Genomic DNA, 25,477 nt, shown 5'->3' with positions numbered 1-25,477 from the left:
CAACATTCTTGCGTTGTTCTCCAACTCTGCTAGATGCACATGTCATGAGGCACAAGTCTGCAGATGTGGATTCAATCATTGTACATCTCTCCTTGTTCTATGCTTTGCTGGTACATGGTGTTCCATCATCACATACATGTATCTCCTCCAATTCTGAATGGCTTGAAAAGTCATGGCCACGTCCAAGTGGCAGCCGACACAGCAACGTTTTGTTAGTGTATGTACTGTAGCACTTGCGGTGGTACCATCCGCGGACGCTCTCCTCAGTGCAGTGGCTATCGCACAAGAAGGTATAGCTCGTCCTGCCTGCATTTAGCAGCTTCAAACAAAGTTTCCCAACTCTGCAAAGTAAATCGGGTTTGCTTTTCCTGCGATGCATTGAACGCAATGGCACAAGCAAAATTCCCGCGATACAACGCCATTCCCAGGACGAGGCCTAAGAAGCTCCACGGCCTCTTCCTCCATCATGTCAAAAGGTGTCTACCATACTGTGGGCGGTGGGCAGGAGGCACTCAAACAGCGCGAAACGCAACTACTATGCAACTACCAAACGAAAATGCAATTCTACATTTCAAAGAGTATCCTGTCGGTGTCGTCGTCATCCTCAAAAATTTGAAAAAGGCGCTCCTTTCCGTGAACTGTGCACCCCCAGATGGTGCGCAGTATCGCCGACGAGAGCGGAGGAATTGGCTTCTCCTGAGCTTCTGCCCTAACTCTGAAGATGACAACAAGCGGAATCCAGGTCAGGTATACATACTTTAGGCCGTAGTGAAGAACCCAGGTTGTCTGCTTGAGACTGAAACGGAATTTTTTTTGAAGTTTGGGACGCTGGACTATTCCCCCTATACACTTCGCATACATTTCAGTTTGTGTGGACCCTGGCTAGCGCCAGACGTTACTGCACCATCGCCCTGCATGCCCTGCATGCATTCCCCCTATACACTGGTCCACTCCGTTACGCGAGTCTCACCTCGGTGTCCAGCTGGCACTACTATTGACCTGATACTGACTACAGAGGATAAGGATTTGCATGATTGCCGAGTCCTGCCGCTTACACTCAGTGACCACTTTGGAGTTGAAGCAACCTTCAATGCAAGACATGCCCGGCCAGACATCCCCAAGCAGCGTGTGCGTCGCCGTTTACGTCAGGCGAAATAGCACGTCATAGTACATTTGAGATCAGCGGGAAGAAGATGACGACGTCCACTAATTTAGTATCTGTGCACACGAATCTGCTGTATGTGTGACTCTGTGTGTCAGCTATGATATCATCTTCTGTGGTTCCATGCCTAGCATGTACGTCTGAACCATCCTGCAAAGTTTGAATGACGTAGGTTGAGCGATCGCTCCGCGAAACATACTTTTTGAAATTCTCTTCATAGTATATCTTCCACCATTGAAATTTCGAATTTCTTCAAAAAAAGTGCTGAGAGGGGTGCCTTGCAACCTCGATATGGCTTGTTCCAGGCATGCTTTGGAGCCATCTTCTGTTGAAGTAGTGGCAGGGATCTGCCCTGCAACTGCTACAACAAAAAATTATTCGATCTGAGAAAGGGTGAGACCGCGAATCTCGGTTGAATATTGAGTATTTCAAGCCTTTTCACGACGAAGATGGAGTTCTTTTTGGAGATGGACGTCGCGGCAAAGGACATGGTGTCCGACTTCTGGCGTCTGGTGAAGCCAGGGATCATTTGCCCAGTCAGGTCGGCAGCCTAACCGTCGGTAAGCTTGTGTCTGGATCCCGTTCTGCTCAATGTGGTAGATCACAAACAATTTGATATCGCGCAAATTGATCTCAGCATCGTGCGTGTAGTGATGTAATCATGTACATATGTATAGTGTGCGCATGCGTGCATGCTTGCAGTAGAGAACTCGCAGAGCTTGAAGACGAAGCCTGCAATGGCTACCTCCAGACTTGCATTGTTGTAGTGTTGCCCATCTACATTGGCGCAGTGAACAGGATCTACATTGGCGCAGTGAACAGGTCAAGATGACAACGAAGGGCAGAGTGCCCAAGGATTTTGTACCCGATTACGCCGGCGACATCGGGGCCGATTTTGAGCTTTGGCTCGAGGATGTCAATGACTACTTAGCAATTTGTAATGTTTCTACTGCTGCTGACAAAAAGCGTTTATTTTTGAATTTGGCCGGACTCTCAGTTCGCAAAGTTGTGAAGGGTCTGGTTATTCCTTCTCCGCCAGCAAATGATGATGGTTCTCCTGGAGACGAGTACGTAGCACTGACGGACGCCGTTCTGGCGCACTTCCGTCCCACCATCAATACGACGTCGGAACGTCACAAATTCCGGCAGCTCAAACAAGGGCCGGAGGAATCCGTCTCCACCTTCGTTGGCCGTTTACGAGAGAGAGTGGACTTATGTAAGTTCGGGGCGACGGATGTGGACAGCGTGGTTAACTCCCAGGTGCGAGACCAGTTGGTTGCAGGTTTGAAATCCCCCGAAGTTCGTCGCGAGTTGCTCAAGGAGTCCAAACTCACCCTCGCAGATGCCATCACCAAAGCAGTGGCACTGGAGACCTCCTATGCGGAGAGTAAGCTGTATGATCCGCCGGCAGAGCCTGCCAATCAGTTCAGCTCAGTGGCTGCCGTTAGTGCGACCAGACAGCAACGCAGACAGCCACGTACAGTATCTGGTTCTTGCAAGTACTGTGGCCGTACACATGCTAAGGGAAAGTCGTTTTGCCCTGCAGCCAACATCCGCTGTCGCAGTTGTAGCAAGGTCGGACATTTTGCGGCCGTATGTCAGTCGCAACGCTCTGGATTAGATGCTAACGCCGTCGACGAGGAGCCCGCCGACCTAGCTGACCAGGCTCATTTGGTTTATGACACCGTGTACATGGCTGAGCAGACCGGGTCACACCGCCAGTTCCTCGCATCGCTATTGGTGGATGGCAAGGAGTGTGAAGGTTTGCTGGATACCGGTGCAAGCCGTACTATTCTCACCGATGACATTGTCCAGCCTACCCGCAGCAGTAATCGTGTCCTCAAGGCGTACACAGGCGGGGAGATTGCAACTTTAGGCATGGCTGATGTAACCATTGCATCTCCTACGCGTACCATGTCTTGTAGTTGTTTTGTTGTACCCCATGGGAAACATCGTATTCTGTTCGGCCAGGATGTGATCTCTGAACTTGAGCTGTTGGTTCCAGCGCACCTGGTGGACACTGGCAATTTGGTTGACACCGCACCAATTTCCATCTCCGTGGATGCTGAAGCTAGGCCGGTGGCTCAACCAGCACGACGTCCCCCATTCAGCGCCAAGGCCGACATTGAACATGAACTGCATCGTCTTGTCAAGGCAGATATCATCGAGCCAGTTAAGGAAGCGTCTGGATGGGTATCGCCGATCGTCCCAGTCCGTAAGTCAAACGGCACCTTGCGTTTATGTGTTGACTATCGGCAGTTGAACAAGTCTATTGTTAGAGAGCGACGTTCATTGCCAACCATTGATGAGATTACTGCGGAGCTTGCGGGAGCGGAGGTTTTCTCGGTTTTGGACGCAGAGTCTGGTTTTCACCAGCTCTTGCTTGACGACCAATCCCGACCGCTTACCACGTTTACCACACACTGTGGTCTCTATCGTTTCAAACGACTGCCATTTGGCATATCCTGTGCTCCCGAGATATTTCAGCGTGTTGTAACTGATCTCCTTTCGGGTTTGCCTGGTGTTGTTGTCTATATAGATGACGTCTTGGTGTATGGTCGCAACCGGGCGGAACACGATGCACGGCTCGCTAGCGTTTTGGAACGACTCAAAGCTGCTAATCTCTGCCTCAACTGGGGCAAGTGCCGCACTCGACTGACATGTGTCAAGTATCTCGGCCATGTCCTGACGAAGCAAGGTGTTCAACCCGACACATGCAAGCTTCAAGCTATCAGTGAACTGTCGGAGCCCACGTGCCTCGCCGACGTTCAGCGTTTTCTCGGGATGGTCACCTATCTGGGCAAGTTTGTTCCTCAGCTGTCTCAAGTAACTGAGCCACTTCGTTCGATCGTCAAGCAGCCAGAGCCATTTGTAGCTACTGAGAGCCTGATTGCGGCATTCAACGCAGTAAAGCAGGCAGTCGCTTCATCTCTGCAGACATTGGCGTACTTCCGCCCATCTCCAGATGTCCGTACGGCTGTCAGCTGCGATGCTTCGCCTCAAGGTTTGGGCGCTATCCTCTGGCAGCACGACGACAAGGGCCAGTGGGTGCCAGTCACTTGTGCCAGCCGATCATTGACTGATGTGGAGACACGCTATTCGCAGATGGAGCGTGAAATGTTGGGTGTGGTATTCGCTCTAACTCGTTTCCGCCAGTACGTTCTGGGCCGGGATGTGGACGTCTTCACGGATCACAGACCACTGCTCCATATAGTTCAGAAGCCGTTCGATGACGTCCCACCACGTCTCCAGCGTTGGCTAGTCTCTCTGATGCCGTATTCGTACTCACTCAAGCACATCCCAGGAAAGCAACTGTTGTGCGTTGACGCCTTGTCTCGTGCTCCGCTGAAGACCACTGTCTCGTCTCCAGCTGAGTCCCGGTCATTGAATGAGTACGTCAACATGGTTCTTGAGGCAGCACCAGTCAACCTTGAGGAGATCCGCCGTGCCACTCAAGACGACGCAACGCTCCACAGTGTCCTGCAGCGTGTGCTCACCTCATCCTGGCGCGATGCCTCGCCCGCTGAGCAGCCGTACTATCTCGTCAGAGATCAACTCACTGCAGCTGACGGTGTGTTGCTATTGTCGGCACGTGTTGTGATACCAGAAGGGCTACGCCATTCCGTCATGGCATTAGCGCATGAGGGACACCCGGGCCAGGAAGCCTTTCAAGATTCCCTCCGGCAGAGGGTTTGGTGGCCAGGGCTCACCAAGGACGCTAGTCTGTATGTGGAACGTTGCTCCGAGTGTTGGCGACGTCGCACAAACAGTCCGCAAGATCTTCTCCCCACTGAGATTGAAGGCGTGTGGGAGAAACTGGCAATCGACCTGGTATCTATTGAGGGCCACTCTGTTCTCTCCCTCATTGATTATGGCTCCCGGTACCCTATCCTCAAGGTTCTGTCCTCTACAACCACTACAGCTATCGTGGACGAGCTAGATGAAGTGTTTGCCCTATTCGGTCTACCGTCTGTACTGGTTTCGGATAACGGGCCACAGTTTGTGTCGGAGCAGATGACCACCTTCTTGCAGCGGCTGGGCATTCGTCACATCCGCTCCAGCCCACGTTATCCACGTTCCAATGGCATGGTGGAACGACTCCATCATCTCGTCAAGGAAAGAATGGTGGCACTGAAGCCTCATTTACCTTTCCGTCGACGACTGAACCAGGTTCTGTTCGACGTCCGACATTCCCGACACCGCATGTTGGGAACCTCTCCAAACGAGGCTCTGTTCTCTCGCCCATTGCGTAGCAGAGTTCCTACCATGATCCCTCCTCGCATTGTCAACCCCAGCATCCAGCTGAGAGCCAAGGCCACAATGGCACGTGATCATGACGCTCGTCGTGGAGTGAAGGCCTTGCCACATCTGCAGGCGGGCAAGCGGGTGATCCTCCATGACGGATACAATGATCCAGCCAAGCAGTGGACCGTGGTGGAGCAGTACGGGAGGCAAGTGGGAGTAACCGACGGTGTCCGGATTCTGCTTCGTAACCGCCAACATGTCAGAGAATTGGTCTCACCTGCTGCTGCATCGTCTGATTGGCCTGAGTTTGTTGCCTCCGTACCCAAGTCACCGATGTCCACGCCTCCTGTTAGTGTTCCGGTTCCGACTAGCCCGGCCGCACCACAATCGGCGACAGGTAGTGAGCCATTGGTGCCAGCGTCAACGGAAGCTGAGGCCCCTCTCACCCGTTCTGCACTTGCTGACGCCTCACCCGCGTGTTCTTCGCCTCGTCCAGTTTCTCCTAGCGATGTCTGCAGGGATCAGACCAGCTCACCAGCCAGTGAGTCTCCCAAGCGATTTCATGATGGCATGAAAACCCGTTCTGGCCGTCAGGTAACCCTTACAGAGAAGGCCAGAGCGGCTTATGGATGACTGCTGCTGCTGCTGCGGGACAGTGTGTCCATGGACACGTAGAGACCATTTTACCGTTTTTTTTTGTGCTGAACTTTTTTTGTTTTGTTTTCTTCCTCGTTCACAGCCGCTTGTCGGTAGTATGTAGCGTGGTGGTGTTTTGTTTTTGTTTTTCTCAGTGATTTGCAGTTTTTAATGACTGGCGCATGGCATGCGCATTCGCTTCGGTTTTTTCCTTTTCTTCTTTTTGTTTTTTCTCTTTAATTAATTGGCTTTTCCTTCTTCACTTTGTTCCTTTATTTTGATTTCTTCTTCTTCTTTTTGTTTTTTATTTGAAGGGGGAGATGTAGTGATGTAATCATGTACATATGTATAGTGTGCGCATGCGTGCATGCTTGCAGTAGAGAACTCGCAGAGCTTGAAGACGAAGCCTGCAATGGCTACCTCCAGACTTGCATTGTTGTAGTGTTGCCCATCTACAGTGCGTACGGTATTTTATATTCAGAAAATCCTAAAGTGTCTCTGTGTGGCCGTCCTATGCCACGAGAAACTCCAATCAGGCTCCTATGTCCTCTGCCTTCATGATTGAATGTCCACTTCGTTTGAACAACGAACACAACAATCGAGGACGGCTTTGCAATGAAAATACAGCTAAACGGGAGCTGAAAAAAAGAAGAAAAAACGTGCTCAGGATGAGACTCGAGTACACGCACACTCTCCCAGCCGGTGAAACGCAAATTTTTGTGAAAAATTCGTGTCGCCGACTGACCAGTAATTTCGCCTGACGGATAACATTGACTTGGTTGCCTTCCGACTTGACCTAGCTGCTGCTGAACTTCATGTGTACCCACCAGACTCTGATGTGCAAGCCATGTGGGACCACTGGCATCAACGATTCCTTTCTGTCCTCGACAGGCATGCGCCATTGCAGCAATGCAAGATTAAGACAGGCAAGCTCCATCCTCCATGGTCTGACAGAGAGCTATACAAGATAAACCAGCTGAAGCGTCGCCTGCATCGAAAGTGGCTTGCTGACAAAGCCAACTCTGAAGCTCACGCAGCCTATAGACGTGCCCGCTCGGTTGCTGCGAATACAAACAGGTGCAAACGCAACCAGTACTTCCAAAGTCAGTGCCAAGATAATTGCCAGAACCCACGCAAGTTATGGTCAGTCCTAAATACTGTGACTGGACGCAAGAGACAATCAATCCAGCCGACATGCGACATCGAACATGTTGCGTCCACGTTTGGCAAGGTAGTCTCTGATGATGCTCGACCTTCAGTTCTCTCTATGCCTCAGGGACCACAGCCTCGGTCTGCTCTGACCTCATTCCAACATGTGCGTGCCTGCGATGCTGAACAGCTTTTGAAGCGCATCGACCCGCGCAAAGAAACCGGGAGCGACAACATCCCAGGCTTACTTCTAAAGTACTGTGCCGACCTGCTAGCACCATCATTTGCAGCACTTTTCAATGCGTCCCTGACCTCCGGCACTGTACCCGCTGGCTTTAAGCGTGCGTATGTGACCCCATTGCACAAGGCTGGCGATCCATCTGTCGCCAACAATTTCCGTCCTGTGTTCCTGCTCCCAATTCTCTCGAAGCTGCTAGAGAAGGTGGTGCAGAAGGCACTTGTCACCTTTCTGGATATGGCTGGTTCTCTGCCCAGCACACAGTTTGCATTCCGGTCAGGACATTCCACGGAGGATGCCCTTGTACTGATGGTAAACAGGATCCTCGCCTCAAGAGACCGCCGCATGTTCACGGGTGTGGTCCTCCTGGATATGTCGAAGGCGTTCGACAAGGTTCGCCACCAGCAACTAGTCGAAGATCTCTTCTGTGTGGGCGTCACTGTAACAGCGCTCCAGTGGCTCATGTCATACTTGTCTGATCGCTGCCAGATTGTCCAGCTGGGATCCCAGCTTAGCACAGTCGCAGCCTGCTCCTTTGGAGTACCACAGGCGTCGGTATTAGGTCCACTGCTGTTCAGCCTTTACACCCGGGACATACCATCTGTTGCCCAGCAAGCTGAGTCCATCCAGTTCGCAGATGACATCGCACTGACCTGCAGTCGCCCAACACAACAGGAACTGACCGCCACTCTCTTCAGAGCAGTGACATGCATTGCTGACTGGCTGAAGCAGCGAGGTTTGATCCTTAATGCATCAAAAAGTCAGGCATTGGTAGTGCCGGCTGGGAAGCTAGAAGCGCAACCTGAACTGGACGTATGGTGTCATGCGACTAAGCTGCCATCTGTCTCTTCTGCTCGCTACCTCGGAGTTCACATTGACAGCGCCATGTCTTGGAACGCCCAGATGGATAGGTGCGTTGCCCGCCTCACCAAGAAAGTCGGTGTGCTGTGGCGGATGCGCCGCTGCCTCAGCATGCAAAGCCGCATCCAGTACTTCAAGTCGGTGATCATGCCTGATTTCTCATATGGCTCCAATGCCTTCTCAGCATCGCTGGCGGGTAAGCACCTGGACCGTCTCCAAGTTCTGCAGAATCGTGCGGCTCGAGCTGTGTACGGATGCTCGCCGCGCACCTCTGCCAGAAACCTGCTAGTCCAACTCGGCGCCTACCGTGTCCGGGAGATTTTCATCCCGAAGCTCATCTTCCTGGTTTGGCGCTGCCGCTACTCCCGTGCTAGTCCCACACTGCAAGTGCTGTTGCTACCAACCAGTGGCGCTCCTACTCGGCTGCAATTATCTATGGGTCTAAGGCCACCGCCAACCCGCACTGAGCTGGGTAAGGGTTGTCTCGCGTTCCAAGGAGCTAGGCTCTGGAATGCGTTGCCCAGCGAGGTGCGGGCCATACCGCACCCGGCCCAATTTCGCACTGCTGCTGTTCCACACAGCATGAACCCTTGAGGTCAGACGGATCACTATCGCCATATTTTTATTATATGCCTGCCTGTTGGCCTGCCTGCCCGTCTCTCTCCCTGTTCTCTGACAACTTGCTTGTTAATTCGTGCGGTTGTTTTCAGACGTAAAGCCCTGCTGTAGAGGTCTCAGCCCTCATTTGTTAGTCTCTCTCTCTCTCTGTCTCTCTCTCGCTCTCGGATCTCTCTCTCTCTCTCTCTCTCTCTCTCTCTCTCTCTCTTCTCTCTGTTTTTGGTGGACAAAAATATCTCTGGCGTTGATTGCTTTCTTGCTTCGACTTCTGCCGCGCCTTTGTTCTCGTACTCCCCTTTATGTACAAGTGTTGTGCAGACCCTCCCTTAATATAGTCTGTCTCATTTTGTCCTGAGATGGTTTGATGCATAGTGATTATGACGCTCATCATTCACTCCCTTGTCACTGGACAGTTCTGTCCGTTTGGTTTTAGCGAATTCAAATAAAGAAAACAAACAATACACTTCGCATACATATCAGTTTGTGTGGACCCTGGCTAGCGCCAGACATTACTGCACTAGCGCCCTGCATGCATTCCCCCTATACACTTCGCATACATATCAGTTTGTGTGGACCCTGGCTAGCGCCAGACGTTACTGCACCATCGCCCTTCATGCCCTGCATGCATTCCCCCTATACACTTCGCATACATATCAGTTTGTGTGGACCCTGGCTAGCGTCAGACATTACTGCACTAGCGCCCTGCATGCATTCCCCCTATACACTTCGCATACATATCAGTTTGTGTGGACCCTGGCTAGCGCCAGACGTTACTGCACCATCGCCCTGCATGCCCTGCATGCATTCCCCCTATACATTTCGCATACATATCAGTTTGTGTGGACCCTGACTAGCGCCAGACATTACTGCACTAGCGCCCTGCATGCATTCCCCCGAGACACTTCGCATACATATAAGTGTTTACTGGACTATCGCCCTGCATGCATTCCAAGGATCTCTGTCTTAGCTCGCTTGACCAGTAACGTGTCTGCACTACGCAACTCTTGATCGCACTGCACTATCGGCCTGCATGCATGCAACCGATACACTTCGCATACATCCTCATTATCTTAATGGTACGGTCCTCTTGATGGTACAGTACTCTTGATGGTACGGGATAGGTACGGGATAGCGCCAGACTTAGGTCTGTCTGCCACAAACAAACACCAAATTAAAGCTGCGTGGACCCTGGCCAGCGCCAGACGTTACTGAAATAACGTCTTCTGCATAGCTACGGGAATAATAAATACTGGATAATGATAAATAATACGTAAACAATGCCAAAAATGTAGCACAAAATATTCGGGCAAGATACCACGTGAGTGAAAGATATCGATGTACACACAGGGACAAAATTCAAGTAGGAAACAAAACTAGTGACAACAACCTGGCACGACAAGCCAAGACTAACACAACATTCTACTGGTTAAACAAATAGATAATACTCTCCATTTGAATACAAACGTCAGGCTTATGAATGATTTGGAAACAGCCTCCAACACTTTCACCAGTAACTGATATCCATGACGTCCATTACACAAAACGAAGAACCATGAATCAGAATACTGTTGGCAACATTCAACACTCAATACCAAAAGATTATACACAGAAGATTTAAGAGGGCTGTTGTGAAACCACAAGTTCTCGAGAGTGAAAGGCCTTCTCGCTTGTGACATTGTGTTCGTTTCAATGCATTTGTATCCCGACTCTGTCGTACCGCTGATGATTACGACGTAGTATACGCTACATGCGCTATGTGCGGTTTGCTGTGTGCGCTGTAGCTGTATGTTGTATGTGTATGCTTTTCTCATATACACTGTCATTTTCACGCTATAACTACCTGGTGGTTTTAGTGTTTTTCATTGTTTCATTCATTTCATTCATTCATTGTTTAGTTAGTCGATGGAAGTGAAATATACTGTTGAGAATACTCAATCTGCGGACAGAACTGTTTCGTCCTTTGTGGACTCGTCAGCGCAGCACAGAGGAAATGAGGCCGAACCTGATAGCAATGGAAATAAAAATTTCCAATCAGGCCCGAACGTACCTTGCCAGAGTGCTCAAACTGACAAGTCAGTGAGCTCTGCATAACGCAAACAGCAAAGGCACTACCCCACGCAAGAGTGCTCTGGTTCCACTGGTTTTCTTCCCGTAGCACGAGAAACTCCCTTTCCCTTCCGAAACCCAAGTCCTCCTTTCTACTTCACTCTTCCCTTTTCACTGCGTAATCTGCGTGGCTGGCACTTCCCCAAGAAGCTAAGGACCTTTCTTCCCTCCGCCTTTTTAAGAGCCTTGTCGCACCTTGACTTTGATTTTGTGTTTCTCATTTTGTTGCAATCACTACTTATCCATGCCGGTTCCTTTTTTCTTCTCCTCCCCTTCTCCCTTCCTTGCCATGGTTGGCTAACACCCTCTCTCTTTGTATTGGCCGGTGTTCTCACTGTGCTATGAGATGCTGTAATAAATAAAGTCCCCAAAGGTCGAATTTCCTGGACAACAGATCAAATATTGCAAAGTAAAATTATAAGATCCCTCATGGACTTTAACACTTACAATTGTACCATAACAATAATTATCTTCAACCTTGGGTCTCCCTATGCAAGTTACCAGTGTTCTATGCCCCCCCCTCTTCTGCAGATTATACTTGGTGTGCCCCCCCTGCCCCACATGCGGGCTTTCGTGATTTCTCATACATTAGTGGCTCGACAACTAAAGGAACAATGGACTGCAACCCTGGATTCACTCTCGTTGGTACCCTGCCGATGATGTGCAGGGGTGGAAACAAGTGGAGTTCTGAATGCAAAGGTGAGTCCAGAATCAACATAATATAATATTTGCCCTTATTCCTGCATTTGTTCAAGTCACCCCTTGCTCCTTTTCAGACTGTGTGACCTTTTACTATGCACCCGGATTCCCATTTTGAGTGAAAGTGAGTTTGATCAAGAGCACATGAAAACTAGAGTGTGCATGTCGAATGGGTTGGTGTCACAGCGGATTTCCAAGATAACATCATTTTAATGATGTAGTGCATACAAGTAGGATTTATGCAGGTCTCTTTCTTCACAACTGCAGCTCAGTAGTACGCACTACGACATGTCCCGCCTCAGATCTCCGCCAAATAGGATGTGATAGGGCTTGAAAGTGATGACATCAAAAATGACCAGGGAGTAGAAATTTGACATCAGATTTCTATTTTGGATCCATTAAGGTGTGACTTTGCCTGCTTTCTCGGTCGAGTCACTTTTCTACAGCACCTCATTGCATATACACCAGCTGTTGGTTTGCCTTTCATTTCAGCTTCACACTGCTGATGGTCAAGGAATGAAAAAAATGCTGAATATACAGTTCAGCACCGAGTGCGACCATGTGAATGTTTGAATTAGTAGTAGTAGTATTCTTTTATTTTCCATTGGAAGCCTCAACAGTGATGAACACAACTCTTAAGAGGGCCGATAACATAGTAGAGGGGTGTGGGGTGAGAAAAAAATAATAAGAGACATTTAAACTAAACTAAACTGATACTTGGAACAATAAAGCAGCACTAAGCAGTAAGCAGTAAACACAGGTATACAATACAAGCGATGCAGATCAATGAGGCCATTTGCTGAAAAGAAGATGAAAATACTTCTGAAAAGACGCTGCGTCTTTAAGCATGGTCATAATGGGATAAGGCAAGAATTAAAGAGATGTTTTTAAAAACGAATTTAAACTAGGAACGCAGTAAACACAGTTATACAATACAGGCGGTGCAGATCAATGAGGGAGTTTGCTGAAAAGAAGATCAAAATACTTCTGAAAAGATGCTGCGTCCTTTAGCATAGTCTGGAGGTGAATAGCAAATGTAGTGCGGTGCTGGGTGCGCCACTCCACAGGCAAAGAATTAAAGAACAGTGCAGCACGATTTGAAAAGGAATTGACACCGTCAGTCGTCCGGAATTTAGATATTGCAATAGCAGCATTAAAAGAGCTTCTTGTTGTCCTAGGCCCGGTTGAAACTTGAGGGAAAAGGTCCGTCAGATTTGGGAGAGGGAAAACGACATGATTAACATGGATAAATTTAGCAATGCCACGAACAAGGTAATGTTCAAACGGATCAATAGACAATCTAGCTAACAGCGGCATGACGTCATCTTGTAGTCTCGAGCCACAAGCAGCGTGTACAGAACGACGATAAACGGACGAGAGTCGCTGTCGGTCCTTGGCGGATAGCTTCATTGCAAAGCAAGAGCAGCAGTATAATAAGTCAGGCAGGATAACAGAGAGGATAAACTGCCGTGTTGCCTTCAATCTTCGTTGCCGAAAACACCGTCGAAGAGCGCCAACTTTTGTGCAAGTCTTCCTAACGATAAAGTCTATGTGACCAGACCAAGAAACATCACTGTCCACAATGACTCCCAGGATTCTCGTGCTAGACACTTGAGTCAGAGGCTGTTGGTTAAAAACGATTGGAGTTGAGAGGGGTGAGAAGACTTAGAAATCATCAAAGTTACAGTCTTTGTTGTATTAATGCGCAGCCCAAGCTCGTCTAGATCCACAGAAATTGCAGATAACGAATCAGTAACGGTAGCGACGGCCTTAGCTTGTGTATGTCTGCTGGCATACAACGTCATGTCGTAAGCGAACATCGGGAGCTTGCAAGAAAAGGCCTCTGCTGTCAATGGGAGCTTCCGTACATAGATGTTAAATAGAACTGGACCCAGTATGGTGCCCTGTGGCACGCCACTAGTGATTGCCACCAACGGAGATGTTCCAGTGCGGGTAACCACCCGCTGTTGTCTGGCACAAAGGTATGATCGGAACCAGGCCAGGGCCGCTCCCGAAATACCGACAGCTGCGAGAGCAAGAAGAAGCTGCTGATGCTTCACCATATCGAACGCTTTTTTCAAATCAATACAGACAACTGCCGTATGCAGTCCAGCGTCGCGCGAGACAAGCCAGTCGTTCGTAACCTTGGTGAGAAGCTGTCCAGTAGAACGGTGCTTCCGAAAGCCAAACTGGTCCACATGAAATGGGCAACGATCATTAAAAAGAAGATGTATACGGGAAAACACAAGCCCCTCCAGGAGCTTGGCTAGGATAGATGTTAAATACACTGGGCGGTAGTTAGAAGGGCAGTCGCGGGGGGCCTTGAGTTGACTTCAGAATTGGTGTAATGTTTGCAATTTTGAACAAGGATGGGAATTGACCAAACGAGAGGGAAGTGTTGAATAAGATAGCGAGTGATAGAGCAATTACGTCTTTTGATATTTTAAGTAGACACGGAAGAATGCCGTCCTGTCCAGGGGCTTTATTACTTTGGAGGTCACCGATCCGAAGCTTCACCTCTGCTACTGTAACGGCTGAAAACGTAGTAAGGTCGTCGGATTTAGCAGGTCCCATTGGGAGCTTGTAATTCGCTTCCTTATCTGTGACAATCGAGTGAAAATAGTCGTTCAATCGCTCAGGTAGGATGGTAACCGTTTGCTTCGGAGAGGAACGCTTTGTGATCATATTCAAGGCTTTCCAGAACTGCCGAGGCACCCGTTCATACCGCTGGCACTGGTCTGAAAAGTATAGATTCTGTAGGTGTCGATACAAGTTATTGCACTGGTTGCGCAGCCGCTTGAATTGTACAGATAGGCTCTCGTCTCGAAAATTCGTAGCCTTTAGTTTCTTGACGACCGATTTGCGCTTTCTAATCAAGGCAAGGGGGGGGGCGAGGTCATGAACGGGCAATTCTTCCTGTGTTTCCTGGTTACGTACGGTGCGATGATATCAAGCACAGCATTGACTTTCCCTGTCCACTCGTCCAACATCAGGTCTGGGGTACGGGATGTAAAGATATGAAGATCGGAGGACAGCAGTATATCGCAGAAACGCTGAGCATTGAAGTTCCGGTAGTCTCTGCGTGGTTGATGGGTAGTAGTATTGCTCCGCGCATCCATGATGGGCACTGGGACGGAAGTAATGACGAGGCGATGGTCTGAAAACTCACAGTCCAGACAGAGGCTGACGGAACTCCATCATTGTTCGTGAGAATACAGTCAATGGATGTACGGGTAGAGCCTGTTATTCTTGTTGCTTCAGTTACTTTATTGGCCAGTCTGCACGGAAGTAGCAACTTGTCTTTGAGATGGTGGAACGCACTGGACGTCTGGCGCAGAAAGTCCACATTTATGTCACCTACCAACACAATATTCTCACCGTCCAGCTGCTCGGTGGATGTAGCGAGCCGATTCCAAAACTCTACCGGCTCGGATGGGGGATGGTATATGCAACCAAACAAGGTACTATCTTTGCCTGTGCCAGCTCTAAGTCACATCAACTCTGGACTGGAGTGTGAGTGGTCCAAGATGTGCTTAGCCTTAACATGTTCCTTTACGAAGATGCAGATCCCGCCTCCTTTACGACATGGAGTGCAGGAGGATAGGCAAGTGCATTCATCAGCGCAAGGCCTGTCTCGACGTAAGAGAATTGTGCCTGGTACAGAAACCTCAGTGTCCGAGATGCTTGATTCGAGCCACGTTTCTGTAACCGCCAGCAGATCTAGGCAGTGCTCATCTATTAGCTTAGTTATAACATGGGTTTTATGTCGTAGGCTGCAAATGTTTATGTGGCCAACATTTAGTCGGTTGGATGGATGAATTGTAGAGTAGAATGCTGGGGTTGAGGGATTTGGAGACGAAGGGGTGAACACAGGAGCATGCGGGTTCAGGGGCTGTGAATACCGGTAGGTGGTGTGTGGCATTATGTGAGTGCTGGAGCTGTGCCGTCAGCACCAAAGCGCCATTCACGAACTGCAAAACCGAGCGAGTCCGGCCAAAATGCTTTGTCCTGTACGGTGGTGGCGTCCGACGCCAACACTGTGACCCTGGCAAACCCTGTTCGGAAGCGCTCCGAGGTGTACACAACACTCTGGACGATGTGTACATCCTGTGCCTGACAATGCTCTGCAATTGATTTGGCATCACATTCGGGGTCCACGTTGCCAACGTAGAACACTTTGACTCTTGGCTTACCCGTTAGTGCACATCGGGTGGTGCTTGTAGATATCATACATGCAGTTGTATGTAGTACTATATACGCACGTGCAGGCATGCCGTGCTTGTACCGCTTTATGTATAGCACAAGAGAGATGACATGGCGCACTTCTGATAGAGAACTAAAGAAGATCTGTTTAGCACAATGGCTGTCTTGTGAGTGACTGAATAGATGTCTACATTGGCACAGTGAACAAAAATGACAAAGGGCAGGACGCCCAAGGAATTTATTCCTGACTATGCTGCGAGCAACGTCGGTGCTGATTTTGAACTCTGGCTCGAGGACATAAATGATTTCCTTTCAATCAGTGAAGTGACGGCAGCAGCTGACAAGAAACGCTTGTTCTTGAATCTGGCTGGATTAGCAGTGAGGCGCATTGTGAAAGGTCTGGTTGTCACGGTGGAGCAGACACAAGATGGCTCACCTGGAGATGAGTACCAAGCCTTGACGGACGCATTGTTGGCACACTTTCGACCGTCAACAAATGTCACGTCTGAACGTCACAAATTCCGCCAACTCCGCCAAATGGAGGGCGAGTCGGTGACTTCGTTCGTTGGGCGGCTGAGAGAAAAGGCAGATGTTTGCGAATTCAGCTCTACTTCTGTGGATACCATTGTCAACTGCCAAATTCGTTGCCAGCTGATCGTGGGCCTGCGTTCTGTTGAGCTTCGAAAGGAACTGCTGAAACAGTCGAAGCTGACCCTGAACGACGCCGTCACCAAGTCAGTGGCGTTGGAAGCGTCGATTACTGACAGTAAACTGTACGATAGTACCAGAGCTAGTGACGCACCGCCTGTGTTCCCCGTGCCCATCCAGCGTGTGCAAGCTGTCTCTGCAGCTGGTTCTGGATCAGAGGGAAAGAAGTGCAAATACTGCGAACGTAGTCACAAACCAGGCATGCGTAACTGTCCTGCGGCCAACGTCACCTGCAACAAGTGTGGCAAGCGAGGGCATTTTGCAGCGGTCTGCATGTCAAACAAAGTGGAAAGACACGAAGAAAGAGCCCGGCCAGTAGAGGATGAGCCTGATGAGTACGAGCATGCAAGTCGCATGTACGACTCCGCTTTCGCCGTCAGTAGCTCGGCACTCGCAGGCGACAAGACATTCCAGACTACACTCAAAGTCAATGGTGAGCTGTGCACTGAACTGTTAGACACAGGTGAAACTCGGACGATCCTCACTGATGATGTGATCAAGCCCACGCGCAAGAGTGACCGCTTGCTGAAAGCGTACAATGGCGGTGTCGTAGAGACTTTGGGCATGGCTGACGTCCACATTTCACATGGTGGCAAGAACGTGAAGTGCAGTTGTTTCGTGGTAGCAGCCAGTCAGCACTCCGTTCTCTTCGGACAGGATGTCATCAAGGAGCTGAACCTCCTGTCACAAGCAAACGTGGTGAACGTGTCACCCATCGAAATCTCTCTGGAAGACGGTTCAAAGCCTCTAGCCCAGCCACCACGACGCCCAGCTTTCAGTATCCGGGCTGACATCGAGACCGAGCTGAAACGGCTGACCAAGTTGGATATCATTGAACCCGTCAAGGAAGCCACGCCGTGGGTGTCACCACTTGTTCCAGTCCGCAAACCGAATGGAGCATTGCGACTATGCGTAGACTACAGAGAGCTGAATAAGAGAGTTACACGTGAGCGCAACGTTCTTCCAACCGTTGACGAGATCACAGCTCAGCTTGATGGCGCAGGGGTCTTCTCAGTTCTGGATGCGGAATCTGGATTCCATCAGCTACTCTTGTCAGAAGAAGCAAGGCCTCTAACGACTTTCTCATCGCACTGTGGCCTGTTCCGTTTCAAGCGTTTACCTTTCGGTATTGCATGTGCGCCTGAGATTTTCCAGCGAGTGGTGTCCGACATTCTGAAAGGCCTGCCAGGAGTCATCGTCTACATCGACGACATCCTAGTGTTTGACTTCAATCAAGCAGAACACGATGCACGGCTAGAAGCAGTCAAGCAGCGACTGCGAGCAGCTAACCTCCAACTCAACTGGACCAAGTGCCGACTGAACCAGGACCGTGTGAAGTATCTGGGACATTGGCTAAGTGCGACCGGCTTGTCCCCAGATGATGACAAGTTACAAGCCATCCAGGAGCTGGCCCCTCCGAAATCTATCTCTGATGTGCGACGGTTCCTGGGGATGGCTACGTACCTTGGAAAGTTCATTCCGAACTTGGCCCAGACCACGGCTTCTCTGCGCAGGCTAGCAAAGCGTGATCCCTTCAGTGTGGATGATGAAGTCCTGCAGGCATTCACCTCAGCAAAGGCTGGTATAGCGTCAGCTTTGCAAGCGTTGGCATTCTTTCAACCAGCATTGGACGTCCCTACTGCTATCAGCTGTGATGCATCGCCAGACGGTTTGGGAGCAGTCCTGTGGCAGAAGAATACCAGTGGCTGTTGGGTACCAGTGACATGTGCCAGTCGCTCTCTATCAGATGTTGAGTCACGCTATTCTCAGCTGGAACGAGAGATGCTGGGAGTGGTATTCGGCCTGACTCGCTTTCGGCAGTATGTACTAGGCCGAGAAGTGCAAGTGTTTACGGATCACAAGCCGCTTATTTCTATCGTCCAGAAGCCGTTCGACGAAGTGCCACCGAGGCTTCAGAGATGGCTGGTCGCATTGATGCCCTATCGCTACAGCTTGGTGTTCGTCCCTGGCCAGCAGATGGTTTGTGCTGACACCCTCTCTCGAGCTCCTGTACCTGATCGCACAGCTTCACCTGCAGAGGCACGTTCAATGGCGGAATTCGTTAGTCTCATTCTCGAGGCTTGTCCGGTTCGTTCCAAGGATATTCGCCAGGCCACGGACTCTGATCCGACACTGAGCAGCGTCCGACAAAGAGTGGGCACATCAGTTTGGTCAGGGTGCATCCAAACGGAAGAGCCTTACTTCCTGCTACGCCATCAGCTGACAGTCATCGAAGGGATTGTCATGCTAGACAATCGCTACGTCATTCCAGAAGAGCTCCGCCCAGCGGTGCTGCGACTAGCACATGAGGGTCATCCAGGCATCGATGCATTCCGGGATACCCTTCGCGAACGGGTTTGGTGGCCAGGTCTCATAAAGGATGCCAATCTGTTTGCAGAGAAATGCTCTGAATGCTGGCGTAAACGCTCCAATCCAGCGCAACAGCTCCTCCCTACAGAGATAGAAGGTGTCTGGCAGAAACTGGCCATTGACCTTGTTACCATTGAGGGAGCCACGTTTCTGTCTGCTATTGATTATGGTTCCCGCTGGCCAGAGCTTCTACCACTGTCCAATACTACGACAACGGGTGTGATCGACAAGCTGATGGAGTTGTTCGCACGGTTTGGTCTGCCTTCAACACTCGTCTCGGATTGGGGCCCACAGTTTGCATCCACTGAGATGTCCGAGTTTCTCGCTCAGTTGGGTGTTGAGCATTGCAAGTCTAGCCCCCGGTATGCCCGCTCTAACGGTATGGTGGAGCGACTACATTGTCTGGGGAAAGAACGAGTTGCCAGCCTGAGACCTCATCTACCGCTACACCGCCGCATCACTCAAGTCTTGTTCGACATTCGCAATTCGCGGCACCGGATGCTAGGTACATCGCCGAGCGAAGCGTTGTTCAGCAGAGTCATTCGGACACGGTTTCCAGCATCCATCACCCCACAGATCGTCAACCCATCTGAGCAGATCAAGGCGAAAGCAGCAATGGTTGAAGGTCATGACTCGCGCCGAGGTGTCCGCAAGTTACCCCATTTGCCATCAGGTACGCGGGTAGTGCTCCATGATGGGTACAGCGACCCTCGAAAAGAATGGAAGGTAGTAGAGCAGTATGGTCGTCAGGTTGGGGTCACTGATGGGTCACGCATACTGCTCCGGAACCGTCAGCATGTTACCGAGTTTGTAGCACCAGCACCAGCAGCAGCGGAGAAAGCACCCATGAGTGAACCTCCGGCACAGTCAGAGAGGGAGCATGTGCCAGAGCCAGTGTGTGCTCCAGCACTGCCAGTGTCCGACCCAACAAGCCTTCCGTCAGCGAGCAGCGCAACATCCAGGCCCGAAGCTCCGGTAACTGCGCTCACATTGCCGTTGTCTCCTGCAGCTTCACCGGAGACGACAGCATCACCTGCAACATCGGCCTGTATGTCACTGTCACCGCCAACATCTCGTCCAAGTGTATTCCGCGAGGGCGTACAGACCAGAGCTGGCCGTCAGATCAAGCTTGCAGAGAAAGCATGTGAAGCTGACATCTGAGTCGTCGAGTCATGCATTACCAAATGAGTGGCTTCAATCGCTACCAGATTGGCGTTGTTTAGAATCTTCTAACTACCTTGTGAATATTTAGATTTTTCTTTATTTTTTCCCCTTATTGGTCGAGTTTGCATTGTAACTCAAACTCATGGTGTTTTTGCTTCAAGTTTTGAGTCAGATTACTTCTAATAGTTGCAACACTTCCCGTCTCTCTTTTACTCCAACACATGTACGTACATTCCTCTGCAAGCTGCAGGATACGGATGCAAGTGTTTTTGTTTTGTTTTTGTTTTCCTTTTTTTCTCTTTCTTCTTTTTTTTTCTTTTTGAGAGAAGGGGGGTAATGTAGATATCGTACATGCAGTTGTATGTAGTACTATGTACGCACGTGCAGGCATGCTGTGCTTGTACCGCTTTATGTATAGCACGAGAGAGATGACATGGCGCACTTCTGATGGAGAACTAAAGAAGATCTGTTTAGCACAATGGCTTGTGAGTGACTGAATAGATGTCTACAGTGCTCTTTGGAAGCTTGAGTGCCAGCCAGCGAGACGATTCCTGTCGCCTGTACGGCTTGGGAGGCTGGCGTTGTGGCCTTTGGGCAGCTGGGGCAGCTGCAGGGGCAGTATTTTTGGGCTGCAATGCTGGTTGTTGGTGCAAAGTTTCTGCATACGTGGGTCGATGTTGTGGGGTCGAGGATACGGTTTTGGCAAAGCTTGGTTCACTGGGGTCATTGTTCAAAGTTTGAATCACCGTATCGTACCTCTCAACTTTGGCATGCAGGTCGTTCCTAAGTTCCCGTACTTCCGTCTCCAGGCACAAAACCTCTCTGGCAGAATCGTTGAATTTAGCTTCTATTTCTCTCATGGCGTGTAACTCAGTCTTCAACTTTCGGACGACATTAGTGAGTTCAGACAGAGCTGAGCACAGGCTGGCAACAACACCCTCATTAGCAGCCAGGGGGCTCGTGCTAGTAGGTTCACTTACTTCTTCGTCCTCATCCAGCAACAAGATCGGGTCTGGTGGCTTTTCGTGGGATTTCCAGTCCACGCTGCCTGATGAGGTCCCTCAGCTCCCCGTCGATCAGGACTGCAATGTCCACTTCAGCAGCGGGCTTATTAGCCATTTTATTACTAAATAAAGGACTTTTCCGGTGGCCTAAAGCCCAGGAAATTACAAAAAAGGCCGCTTTTCGGGAGCCAAAAAAGGCGCTGCCCCGTACACGAACTCTATGGTCCATGAGTTGGGGGATAATACATTCTCATCCTCTTCTTTTTCAGCTTGTAATCCTACTGCCGGGGATCACATCGCAAGCATAACACAAGATGGGTTTGTAACTTGTGAAATTGGATATGCTTACCTTCATCCTCAACCGGTGTGTAATGGAACGTCAACAATCAAAAGTTGCACGAGTAAGTAAAACAGTAAGGTGATATCTAGTTTTGTTAAAAAATCTGAAAATCTAACGACATCTAGGAATAAACTCGGATGGAGAGGCAAGGATTAAAATAAAATAAAAAACAGAAAACCATTAGTTTACAAGTTATTCGTTTTTGTCTAACACTAACAATTATAAGCAGGATACTGTTGAGTCAAAATGTGCAAAAATTAGAACAAAATTGACTTATGTGATACTTACATTCAACGACCTGATGCTTAGCTGCATCATGTCTTGAATGCGCAAACCAACAACCTTCCAACTTGGAAGGTTCTAAGTTATGAAGTAACGTAAGAAAGAGGATGGTGAGCGCACTCTAGACAAAAAATAAACTAAACATCACTGCGAACTAAGAATATTTGTTAAGACAAGATGATGACAAAGGACGAAGGACCATGGCACAGGATGGCTTGGGCTCACTTCGAGAACGCGAAACAACGACCATCCAACTTGGACACCCATGCCAGTCACGGCAACGGAAGATAATTATTGCGATCGCCCCGCATTGTACAATCATGAGCAGAGTACGGGAAGCACACATTCAAACTGAAGTCGCATTGTGCAACAGAAGCAGCAGAAAAAGAACCGAAATGAACATTTGTCTTTCAATGGAAGTGCTTCCGTCTAAGGGTGGTCACACCTGGCGCGGTGACAGCGCCCCTACTCAGACAAGGCAAACGAAATTTTAAAAAATAGCTGAGTCACAGCACGGGACTCAGAAATGAAACTGGTGAGTATGTGGATATGAATTGTTTGTACCTGCTGAACAACGTAACAATTGCTTGATTTATAACGTATTTTCAACCTGGCACTCTTAGAATTGTGGTTCAAATATGCCACTCGAATATAGTAACAAGTACAAAGAGAGACTCTTCTACCACGCCTCAACAGTCACCATGATTTCGACTTGTCCTCTAAGACTCCATATCGATGGGAGCTAGAAATAAGTTTTTCTTTGTACCTGCATGTGAGAGTTGTCATATGCCATGCTTTCGCGCGGAATATTTCTTCGAGTTTACAACGAGTTAATCCAGACATGACATACGATAAGACGGCAAACTCCCCGGAGATTGCCAGGATTGTTCAACTTTTTTGAAATGAGGGTATTGCCCTCTGATCTGCTTTAGTGATCAAGTTATAGTGCCCTTGAATATGGGGCAGGCATGGAAATATGCCCTAATAGGGGGTCTGTCATTGCTTCGGTTAAATCCGATGACACATGGTGATGATGTGGCTCATTATCATGTGAGCCCCGGCCAGCGAAAACCAGCACTTGTGTACTTGATATCAATCATCAAAATGTGACGTCAAAGTTTGGGACGCGCAGTGAGCTTGCTTTTGAAGATTCTTTTTCGATCGAGTGGGTGTCTTGGTTGTCAAAGGAGTTTCAAGTTTCTTCAAATGAGTCTGGTCAATAGATTTTAGTGCTAGGTGAGAGCTCGTCAAACGGAGATTGAGTTTAGACACAGCGATGGCGACAGGTGTCGCGACAAGGACTTAGGTCCAGAGTTGTCAGCGTGAGACTCCCTGTACGAAGCGGCGCTGAAAGTTAGTTCGCGATCGGAATTATTTCTTTGGTGGCGATCTCGCTGAGTTTGTCCAGCAGTGGCGAGTCTCATATTCATAGCAACGAAGAGCCCTCATAAAATCGACACTGGATACTGGTGGCGACGATAGTCAGTGCTGGAGTAATAGCGACTGCGAGAAGCTGAATGTCGACCCGCTGAGCGATCCGTATTTCTACATCGACAACAATGATGTTGCAGACACTGATGGAGGGCTTCTCACGGCGCAAAACAGAGCGTAGTATTATTAGTACAGTACTCTACCTTGCCAGACGACGCCAAGCTGGCTGCTGCCTGTGCTGAGAAAGGGGATTCCTAAAAAGTCAAACCGGCTGAATGCTTTGGGGCAACATCTTCACGTGCTACAAAACGCGAGTATTCGCTCATATCATCGAAATACAATTATGCTGAAATCATGGTCTTACTGAAAGTGTGCAAGGGAGTGGATGTCAGTGGTATTGGTCAGTACATCTATCAGTATGGCAAGCTTTGGGACAACGCTCAAACTGCCAGCACAGAGGTCCCTGAACACAATTTGGAAGACCAGCCACCAATCATCGTTTTGCACTCTGGTGTTGTAAAGAAGGTAGCGGTGTATACGGAATATCGTCACACTTCTGAACTACTCATGCCTGCAGCACCAAGAGGGCAAGCCTGACTTGCATTCTATTTACTTACATGTACCTGTTCCACATCACAATCAGAAACTGTAGGATCAACTTGCATGGAGTCACTGGGCATGGATGCTGCGCCAACTGTACCGAATTTTGACCTGTGTGACTTCAAACTCTATTTTCCAAGCTTTGGCTTATCAGATTGTCACCAAACTTGATAACTTGAATGATTATTAGTGTAGAATCAATTTCGAGCGAAAAAATTTTTTTTGAAAAAATTACACATGTTCAGGTTTCTGCTGGCTGGGGCTCATGTCTTTTTGCTGCAGATTCTACAAGCTATTCTAATCCTACTTACTGCAAAAATCTAACCCTTCGCTATCAACAAGGATATGGAGGACGCGTGAATGGCACGGAAGCCCGCGAGATCTGTCAGTCATCAGGAATGGACTTGCCCACAATGCGCCACTTTAATGGGGAATTAATTACCGGTCATTGCTTATACCAACTGATTGAAAATTGGCGTCATGATGTGATATCGCCCAGGCCCAAATTGGATATAGGGGTTTTCAGTTGGAATCTTGATCGCGACCAAGAGTATCTCGGTGTATTCTTCCGGGGTGGAGAACAAAGTAGATTGCGTGATGGAATAACGCATCATCGGGTCGTTTGTGCTGGTATGTTGCTTCTTTATCTTATCATGCCTGTACTCCCTTACTCGGTTGAGTTTGAGAATCTGATTTCGTTCAAAGTTGGCTCCTTTTATCACTAGATGGACCTCAGTCACCCGCTATGACAGTTTGGACCAGAAACCCTACGTTCTTTCGATTTTACCAAAATAGAAAGATCGATAATATCACGAACTGAAACGCCTTCAAAGAAGGTATAAGGACGAGGGATCACAGCTTTTCAGAACAACACAGTGCAGGCAAACCAACTAAATTCGCACACCAACCCAAGTTACCTAGTAATGTTTGGCGATCCAACTTTCGACTGGCAACTTGCTTAGTTCTTCGAACGAATCGATCAACTCAGCCTGTCCAATGGCGGCCATTACGAAGGCCATCTTCAAGGGCCAGTAGCAACTAGGTTATGCCCTGATAGTGGGCATAGACCACCACCATAGCCTGCTACATGTTCGCTAGTGCCTTCAAGTGATCTTGAATAAAGTTATCCATCTTAATATTGAGTCACCTCCACCATCACCCTGCGCTCTTTAGCCGACTAGACCCTCCTGCACACAACCATCACCACAGCGAGGCCAGCTGTCAATATCATCTATGGAAGTGTCCTCACAGTGGTGATGGTTGTGAGCAGGAGGGTCTAGTCGGCTAAAGAGCGCTATGTACTGGTGGATGTGATTCAACATGTTCTTCAATTGCCCAGTGCTCTGTTGCACCCTGGAATAATATGATACATGGCCAGCAATCGAGGACATCGGAGAGTTGTAATTTTGTACTCCTCCGAAGTGAGATTTTTGGCGTGCTGGGCCAAGCACAAGGAAGCCATCTGCCAAAAGAATATCACAAGGTTTTCCAGCAAGATGCCACGTAAGTGAAAGATGCCGATGCACACTCAAAGGGGCAAAACTCAAGTATGAGTTGACACTAGTGACAAAAATCAGGCACGAAAAGGCAAGACTAACACAACATTCTACTGGTTGAACAATTTCAAATAGATAATACTCTCCTTTTGAATACAAAAGTCA

The 25,477-nt window shown here is 49.1% G+C and overlaps 1 protein-coding gene and 1 long non-coding RNA gene across 2 annotated transcripts in view; both read left to right on the top strand.

The window, feature by feature from the left end:
• LOC135813121 (E-selectin-like) overlaps positions 1-25,477 on the top strand; it is a 109,521-nt gene that overhangs the window by 51,684 nt on the left and 32,360 nt on the right. The gene's annotated exons all lie outside the window — the stretch shown is intronic.
• Positions 11,568-24,428, top strand: LOC135812315 (uncharacterized). The gene is made up of 3 exons (XR_010552785.1): positions 11,568-11,714; positions 21,433-21,564; positions 24,099-24,428. It is a non-coding gene; the product is annotated as an uncharacterized LOC135812315 (long non-coding RNA).

Source organism: Sycon ciliatum, chromosome 3, assembly GCF_964019385.1.
Source record: "Sycon ciliatum chromosome 3, ocSycCili1.1, whole genome shotgun sequence".
NCBI lineage: Eukaryota > Metazoa > Porifera > Calcarea > Leucosolenida > Sycettidae > Sycon > Sycon ciliatum.
Note: the sequence above shows the minus strand (reverse complement) of the source record. Positions and strands in the feature narration are given on the sequence as shown.